This window comes from Anser cygnoides, chromosome 1 (genome assembly GCF_040182565.1).
Source record: "Anser cygnoides isolate HZ-2024a breed goose chromosome 1, Taihu_goose_T2T_genome, whole genome shotgun sequence".
NCBI classification, from domain to species: Eukaryota; Metazoa; Chordata; class Aves; order Anseriformes; family Anatidae; genus Anser; species Anser cygnoides.
Genome location: NC_089873.1, coordinates 194152594 through 194161875, shown reverse-complemented (window position 1 = coordinate 194161875; position 9282 = coordinate 194152594). Strand labels below are relative to the sequence as shown.

Sequence of the window (9282 nt, the reverse complement as noted above, 5' to 3'; positions counted from 1 at the left end):
CCTTATGTGCTTCAGCATGTGCATACGGAAGAAGGCATGGGGTAGAAACAGATCGTGGTTTCACTAGCAGTGGCGAAACTGCCTTCTGATTCCTGCAGCTTCTGTTTGGTGTCTCGGACTAGAAAGGCCCTTCGGGTTTCTTTGCTTCCGAGAGAAAGCTGGGCCAAAACCATCCTCAGCCGAAAGGAAAGGTCTGGTAATCTCTGCTGCCCTCCTGAGCGAGGTGGGGAGCTTGTCTGGGGCTGGAGATGGTGGCCCTTCCCCAGCCCCTCGCAGCCCGGCCAGGCTGGGGGTCCTACCGGCTTCTGTTGGGGAAGCTGGTGGCGGCAGTCCCCTCTCCCCATTTCTCAGACACTTTGTGTGCTTGTGGGGTTCTGTTCCTGGTAGTGCTCGGCAGCATGCCTCAGGGGAAGGAGGTGACTCCCGCTTTCACACCACTTCATCTAGTCCTGCCAGGGAAAGTTGTCGTCGTGTGGACTGCAGGCTGCCACCACCAAAGGAAAAAGCAAATCCTACAGGTAAGTTTGTTACTCTTTTCAGTAAGAAAAACTCCTAAATCGTAAGTTCACCAATTTGGCTACAGGGCTCCAAAAAATTGAAGGCAGCTACGTCCATACTCACTTCACGCTGGGGGCAAGTTGAAACGACCAGGTCCAAAAAGGCAGCAGCGAAAGGGGCAGTGCTTCCCCCACATGCTTGTCTAAGCTAGGGTGAGGGGGAGACCCTGCAGCCTGAGCTGGTTTTGCCCATGGAAAGGACAGTGCGGGGTATGAAAATAGACCAAGAAATCCTCATCCCTTGGGAGGAAAAAGGAGAAGTAAATCTTGAGGAGGGGGAAGAAGAAAAACTCGAGCTGAGTCATGAAGGCATCGAACAGCAGAAAACATTAGGAAGAAGCTGCAGCTGCTGTAGATGACTCATAACAATTTCTCCTCAAATGATCCGAAAAGATACGAAGGGGGAACGGGGATTTCCTGCATCGTGCAAAGACAAGGAGCGGGGCTGTTGTCTCCGTGGGTGGCCTCGTATCCAGCAGGGAATGCCTCGGCTCTCCTCTCTCCCCCCGTGCTGCCAGCAGAGTGGCAAGAAGTGCACGCTGTATGTAAGTAACAGGCAGTAAAAGGAACTTTTGAGATTTATTTTCTAGCATACTGGATACCACCACCTTTTTAAATGAAGTTAAATGTATGTTTTTTGATGTGGACCAGTCCCAATTCTAAAGGTCTTGTTACAAGTAATTTCTGACCACTGCTGATGTAGCATTTGCAACTGGGGCAAACTTTAAAGCAGTGGCCTCGTCGTGTGTGGAGAAGCATCTCGGGGGGTCCCTTCCACAGCTCTGGAAGCTCCCTTGACCTCAGCCCAGCAGCAGCAAAGTGATTTTGAGCATTATCTAACACTGCCCACATGCTTCAGTACTGCCAGTGCCGTGATCCCTCGTTCCTCAAGCCTCCCAAAGCACAAAGCCCAAGCAGGCAGTGGGATGCATCTCGCATCTGCTAGAGATGAGAAGGATCAAGGGTTTTGAACACACGCTTGATACAACCTTCCTGACATTTACTTTTTTGTTTCTGGCTCTCTTGGAGCATGTCTGTCCTGAAAACAGGTCTGAAATTCCCACAGCTGGTGCTGACCCCAGGTGGTGAATGGGAGCAGCACCGAGCTACCAGTCTGGTGTCGGGGCAGGCGTGCCTGTGAGCCCAGCACAGCCGCAGCTTTCGGGTGCGTGCTGGTTGTGGTGGTGCCAGCTCGGATGCCTGTAGCCACCATAGACGTGTCTGTGGTGTTTCTGGTGAGGCTACTGTGCCTCTGCTCTTGTGTGGTCATAAGGGAGGAGCCTTCATAGAATCATTAAGGCTGGAAAAGACCTCTGAGATCATCTGGTCCAAGCATACCCCTACCACCAATGTCACCCACTGAACCATGTCCCTAAGCACCACGTCCAACCTTTCCTTGAACACCCCCAGGGACGGTGACTCCACCACCTCCCTGGGCAACCCGTCCCAGTGCCTGACTGCTCTTTCTGAGAAGAAATGTCTCCTCATTTCCAACCTGAACCTCCCCTGGCACAACTTGAGGCCATTCCCTTTAGTCCTATCACTGGTTATCTGCGAGAAGAGACCAACCCCCAGCTCCGCAGAGCTTCACAGCAGGCTAGGGCTTGCTCTTGGTCGGGTGAGTGCTCGTGGGGTTTGCTGGTGGCCACCTGGGAGAAGGACGTTGCCTTCCTAGAAAGCTCTGACAGGCGGGGAGGAAGGGCAGGAGCGCCGACACGGGCTCACCACGCGCTGCAGCTGCGGCCTCTTGGATCTAGGGGCGAGCAGCCACGCACCACCCAGGGAGCTGGCGGTGGGGCTTGGCCGGGGATGAAGGTAGAAGGTCTCATCTCGGAGGAATGTTGAACAACAGAGGAAAAGAGCTGTAAAAGAAAACAAATGGTGTCATAGAGACCAGGCATATGGGAGCTGGGAGCGAGGGGGAAGGCTCGCTCAGGTTGTGGTTTGGTGCCAGGGGCCTGATGTCTGTCAGGAGCGGAGCTCAGCAGGGAGGGCTGGAGTAGGAGCATTTCTGCTTCAGATTTCAGCACTTTTTTTGTCTTCTTCTGGCCTAATTGAGTTGTTATGATCATCTCAGTCATTGGATTTTTGTCAGAAAATTAGGCAAAACGTATGAGTGCTGTGCACAACGAGTATAATTCCAACCCAAGCAGCCCTCATTTGGGCATTGCTTGGGAGGCTCTCATGGAGAAAAAATACAAAAACAAAATGTTTTTTAATTTTAAAAATCCAAGTAATCCTGCTGAAATTCAAAGGATCAAGGAGTTCCTGGAGAACGCAACAGATTCCTACCTGCCCATGTCCCTGGTGGGGACGTGCAGACATGGCTGTGGCAGGACAGACGGACGAGGCTTCTGGGCTGGCAGCCTCAGCTGGTGCCGCGGGGGGTAAGAGGGCTGTGTGACCTTCCCGTCCCAGCTGGATTTCAGGTCAGCTTGCCAGAGCACTGGTGCTCAAAGTCCTTCGGGAAACAGACTGCGGGCTCCTGGGCAGCGCGAGCTGACCTGCAGCCCCACCGCCGGTCTTTGTGCTCCACCGCACTGCGTCTAGTTAAGTATTTACCCCCGGTAAGCAGGATGTGGAGAGTTTCCATCCCGTTCTGCCTGCTAGAGTACTTATTTTCAGAGGTACTGAAAGGAGGCACAAGACACCGGAGACCTTTGCAGAGGCACACAGAAACAAAGGGGGAAAACAAATTACCCGGCAAGGGAAATTAATTCTTAGAATAAAAGTACGGAGCGACCGCAGGGTATTTGCTGCGGCATTTCACTGCTTATGTAAGTGGTTACTCAGTGCTGTCAACTGACCAGCTCTGGGCCGCTCCTGGCTTACCATAAAGCACTGCGTTCACCATAAATAACGGATTTAATACATTTCTGCTTCCTTCCAGCTGAAGCTCCAGGCGCTAGATCCCAGAATTTTGTAACGTTAGCCTTCCTCCAAGAGTCAGGTGCCAGAAATTCCTACTCTCTGGCAAAATAATTCCCCCAGTGTTTTGCTAGCAAGTGAAAGATGAACGCCAGCTCCAAGCCCTGTGGTGCTCCCGTTGCTCGTGTACCTGCCCTGTGCTGTCACACTGCATCCTGCAAGCTGCTGGCTAACAGCTCCCAAAATGAGGCATTATTTACCAGAACCTTGCAGCTTTTTCTTCTCCTTCAAATACGGAGTGCATTCAGAAACACAGGAACGAGCTGAAAAATTGTGATCACCTCCAAGCCTGGAAGGAAACCTGTGTTATTTAAGGAGTTCATTCCTGGGAGCAAATTTCAGTGGCTGCTCCTCTGAGAGTTGACCTGAATCTGTAAACACTTGACCCAAATCCAACGAGGGAAGAAAAAGAGCCTTCAGACTGTCCTCGCGGCTTGCTTCCCACCTCTCCAAAACAAACAGACCACTATGTTTTGGCTTAGCAAAAATGTTGAAACAAATTACATTTGATATAAGTCACAGTGCTATTTCAGAAGTGAAAGCTGCGCTATTCCTTCCAAAGCACGCCGATTCTTTACATATAAAAACAAACCGCCCGGCCAGGTCCTGCTGGTCCACGCACTGAGCTCCCAGACCTCTCCTCTCATAAGTCCTATGCAGCTCCTGCCTCGTCTTCTCCACCTCCTTACTCAGATCCCACGACTTACACGTGCCCACTTTGCTCTTTTTTCCTGCTTGGTTTATGTACTTACTGTGTTTCTTCATCAGAGAGACACTGGATATCCTGCAAAATTTTCCTTTTTATTACACAAGTCAATATTTGTATGAAATGCAAACTCTGCTAGTTTCGGTTAATTGCTAAATTCTTCAGTTTTCCCCTGTGTTGCGAGTAGCCGTGATGCCTGGCATCCCAGCGGCTCAGCTGGTGACAGAAATGAAACAAACAGAGCACCAGGCAGTCAGGATAGAGAGGGGACAGGTCACTACAGATTCTGGGGAGGGGGGTTGCTTTGGGCACCCAGTGGCTCCCCCCCCCCCCCAAAGGTCTTTCCATGAAACCCGGCTGACAGAGACAATGGGAAAAGGGAGTAGGAACAGCTCAAGACTTCAGTGCTATGTTGTCATGCTCATTTTCTGGCTTTGGCCCCTCTTACCTCTGTTAGGGGCTGCACAAGCTTTGAAGGAAGTAGTTCAGAGGGAGCCTCCTGGGTGCCCGGCTGTGCCCATGGCCTCCTGTCCTGGCACTGGGCACCGCTGAGCAGAGCCTGGCTCCGGCCTCTCTGCACCCTCCCCAGGGATTGAGGGACACGGATGAGATCCCCCTGAGCCTCCTCTTCTCCAGGCTGAGCAGCCCCAGCTCTCCCAGCCTCTCCTCACAGCAGAGATGCTCCAGTGCCTCCATCATCCTGGTGGCCCTGCCTTGGGCTCTCTCCAGTATGCCCAGGTCCCTCTGGTACTGGGGAGGCAGAACTGGACCCAGCACTCCAGGTGTGGCCTCACCAGTGCTGAGGAGAAGGAAGGATCACCTCTCCTGACCTGCTGGCAACACCTTGCCTAACACAAACTCTTTGCCCAAAGTACCATTTGCCACCTTTGTGAAAAGGGCAATTCTCCCAAGTCAGTTGTGCACCCAAAAAGAGAAGCACCGCTGCCAGGGCCAGCACACCAAGTCACAGCCACATTTTCCACTTCCCAGGGCTTTACCCGCATTGCAGGGTCTACTAGAAAGGAGGTGCTGCCCCTGCCTGCATGCACGGAGCACATCACACATTTTTCAGAGCCGTGCAGTGCCAGAAAGCCTTGTGTTTCTGCTCGGTGACCTTCACCAAGCTCATTCCACAAAGTGCTGGAAATGTGTTGGATGCCTAAACTTAGAGCAAGAGACAATTTAATTAGTGACTACTTGGAAACCTAATGTCTGAACAGCTTCATACAGCGTTGTAACCTTTGTACGTTGTCTCTGTCAGACACCGCTTGCTCTTCAGTTGCTATTACCTTTGATAGCTTCCTTTAAAAAGAAATTATCATAATTACTTCTGAAGAAATGAAGCAGCAGACATCTCGAGCCCGATTCCTCCATTTTTTGCTTGGTTATCTGCTGCTCTTATGCTATCTGTTATGTCAGTGTGCGCTTTTTCTAATTTCATAGCCTTGATATTAGTGCCTTTTTTTTTTTTTTAACAGTAAACACCACCACCAACAACAAATTGCAGATAATTTCTCAGCACACTGGCTGGGAACTATTTGACTTCCAAACTGTATAGGAAATTACAGACTAAGGTATTTTCAAAATTATCACTTTTTTTTTTTTTTTTTCCCCCATGGAAAATGTGCAATAAACCCCTGTGTATTTTTTTCTTGAAAAGCATAAAATGTATTTTTCTTTTTGTATTTCTCCTCATACCATGAAAGCTGATCATTTAACAGAACACTTAAAAAAATGCTGAGGCTGATTCTGTTAATTTGTTCATGATACTTCTTAATTCTGGTAAGCTTGTTCATAACAATTTCGAAATCTGATAGTCACTGAAATTGTCTTGCAATGTCTCTATACTACAGGCTCTGAAAGATCTTTTTTAACACTATATTTTTTTTCCAAAATGACCAACACAAGCCAATAAAAACAAGATTTTTGGCCAGAGAACAGCATACTTGGTTAGGCAACTGCATAAACTCTGTGTATCTGATAAGCTGATTGTGTAAAATTTTTTGATAAAGTTGAATTTATTGAAATTTGGTGTGCTTTCACAGGCATCATACATAATATACGTCTTATTTTTGGAATTTTTCAATACAGAGGAGTCTCCCTCCTTGGAGATCTCCAAGCAAGTTAAGAAACACATGGAGGCTGTCTGGGTGAAATGAAAACAGGAACAATTAGTTTAAAGGAGGGAGCTGTAGGTCTGAAATCTCACAGTGTAAGTCAGTGGACATGGAGGCAATTTGTATAGAAAAAGTTCACAGAAGCATGTATCAGACTGCTGCTTCTCAACAGCATTTGTTCATAAGGAAATTGCATGTTAAGAAATCTAAAATTTATCCTAAGCTATAGTCGGTAATTTTGTCCCCAGGTGGTTGGTAAATTTGGAAGATTTGGGGCTGTGAAAACGTCCCAAACGTGTGTGTTGTTGTTGTTTTAAATGGAGTTTCCACAAGCAAGGATTTACTTGAAGAGTTAGTTCAAGGGTTGCTTTCAGTATAGAGCTTCTGGTGTGATGGGTGTGAGCCAACATGTCCTAGCCTGATATGAGCTGTGTGGCTGCTACAGGAACAGGTTACTTAAGGAGCAAAACTTGTGTCCCAAGGAAAGAAAGAAAGAAAAAAAAAAATCTAAAAAATCTCTTCAGAGATCAAGGCTGAGAAGGAGACATAATACTTGTTAGCAGACCACCTAGTTGGAAAATCACCATGTTTATAGAGACCCAGTTCTTCCCTTGGATCAAAGCAGAAAGTTGCACACTAAAGCTTGATCAGAGCAATGGCTTTGCTCCAAACTAAGGGTGTTACTCAGTTGGGCAGCTTGAAACAGTAAGACTAGTTGAAATCTGTTGGACCTTGAAGAAGATCCAGATGCACAGAGTTGATCAGATGCTGGCCAGCTGAGGAGCGGGTAATTAACATCTGTGCACCAAAACACAGAAGGCAGTTGATAGGAGACAATCTTAATGTGCCATGCAGCCTGTGTTTCTAATAAAACCATGATATTTAGTGTCTGAAGTAACTATGAATTTCACTTCCAAGTTTCACCTTTCGAAGGTGTTTGTAAGCCACCCTTGAGAATCAGAAGAAGAAAGTCAGAAAATAAGTGCTGTGAACACATCTCTCTGGCTGGCAACTGGGTGCTTCTGGGTCTTCAGCTTAGTCACTTTTGGTGACTAATGATCATTTAGTTTTCACCCAAATCAAAGAATCATAGCATGGTTTGGGTTGGAAGGGACTGATCATCTCATTCCAACCCCCCTGCCATGGGCAGGGACACCTCCCATCACACCAGGCTGCCCAAAGCCCCATCCAGCCTGGCCTTCCAGGGATGGGGCATCCACAGCTTCCCTGGGCAAACTGGTCCAGTGCCTCACCACCCTCTGAATAAATAAATTCTTCCTAATATCTAACCTAAACCTACCCTCTTTTAGTTTAAAGCCATTACCCCTTGTCCTATCACTCCACTTCCTGACAAGGAATCCCTCCCCAGCTTTCCTGTAGGCCCCTTTAGGTACTGGCAGGCTGCTGTAAGGTCTCCCCAGAGCCTTCTCTTCTCCAAGCTGAACAACCCCAACTCCCTCAGTCTGTCTTCACGGGAGAGCTGCTCCAGCCCCTTGATCATACCCGTGGCCCTCCTCTGGATCTGCTCTAACAGATCCACATCCTTTTTGTGCTGGGGGCCCCAGAGCTGAACGCAGGGCTCCAAGTGGGGTCTCACAAGAGCAGAGCAGAGGGGAACAATCCCCTCCCTCACCCTGCTGGCCTCGCTGTTTTTGATGCAGCCTAAGATACAGTTGGCTTTCTGAGCTGCAAGCACACATTTGGCAGTTCATGTCGAGTTTCTCATCAACGAACACCCCCAGGTCCTTCTCCTCAGGGCTGCTCTCAATCCACTCTCCACCCAACCTGTATTTGTGCTTGAACGATTTTACAGAATCATAGAATACCTTCAGTTGGAATGGATCCACAGAGGTCATCAAGTCCAAATCCTGGCTCCACACAGCACCACCCAAAAATTGGACCCCATGTCTGAGAGTGTTGTCCAAAAGCTTCTTGAACTCCAGCAGCCTCAGTGCCATGACCACTTTCCTGGGGAGCCTGTCCCAGTGCCCGACCACCCTCTGGGTGCAGAACCTTTCCCTAACCCCCAGCCTGACCCTTCCCTGTCCCAGCTCCATGCCGTTCCCTCGGGTCCTGTCGCTGTCCCCAGAGAGCAGAGCTCAGCGCCTGCCCCTCCGCTCCCCTCGTGAGGGAGCTGCAGGCCGCCATGAGGCCTCCCCTCAGCCTGCTCTGCTCTGGGCTGAATAAACAGAGGGACCTCAGCCGCTCCTCATATGTCTCTGGACCCGTCACCATCTTCGTAGTCCTTCTTTGTATGCTCTCTAATAGTTTTATGTCCTTCTTGTATTGTGGTGCCCAAAACAGCACAAGGTGAGGCCACACCAGCACAGAGCAGAGCGGGACAATCCCTTCCCTCGACCAGCTAGCAGTGCTGTGCCTGATGCACCCCAGGATATGGTTGGCCCTTTTGGCTGCCAGGACACACTGTTAACTCACATTCAACTTGTTGTTGACCAGAATCCCCAGATCCCTTTCTGTGCTCTCCAGCCTCTTGTCCCCCAGTCTGTAAGTATATCCAGGTTACACCTTACCAGGTGCAGAATCTGGCACTTGGTCTTCATAAATTTCATATTGTTGGTGATTGCTCAGCCTTCTAATTTGTCAAGATCCCTCTGCAAGGCCTCTCTACACTCAATGGAGACATCAGCTCCTCCCAATTTAGTATCATATACAAACTTACTCAAAACACTTTCAAGTCCTACATACAAGTCATTTATGAAAACATTGAAGAGAACTGGGCCTAAAATGAAGCCCTGGGGAACCCCACTAGTGACTTGCCACTAGCCTGATGTAACCCCATTTACTATAACCCTTTGATCCCAACCCATCAGCCAACTGTTAACCCATCTCATTATGTCTATCTGAATGCTGGATATTTTATCCAGAAGGATACTGTGAGAAACAGTGCTGAAAGCTTTCATGAAATACAAAAAGGTTGTGTTCAGCTGGGAGTTTATTATTACAGCAATCTTGG

General features: G+C 48.8%; 1 long non-coding RNA gene across 1 annotated transcript; it reads right to left on the bottom strand.

The window, feature by feature from the left end:
• Window positions 1-282: 282 nt before the first annotated feature.
• Window positions 283-2970, bottom strand: LOC125179895 (uncharacterized). Its single transcript, XR_007157930.2, has 3 exons — window positions 2850-2970; window positions 2283-2419; window positions 283-484 (listed from the first exon to the last, which is right to left on the bottom strand). It is a non-coding gene; the product is annotated as an uncharacterized lncRNA (long non-coding RNA).
• Between the last annotated feature and the right edge of the window lie 6312 nt (window positions 2971-9282).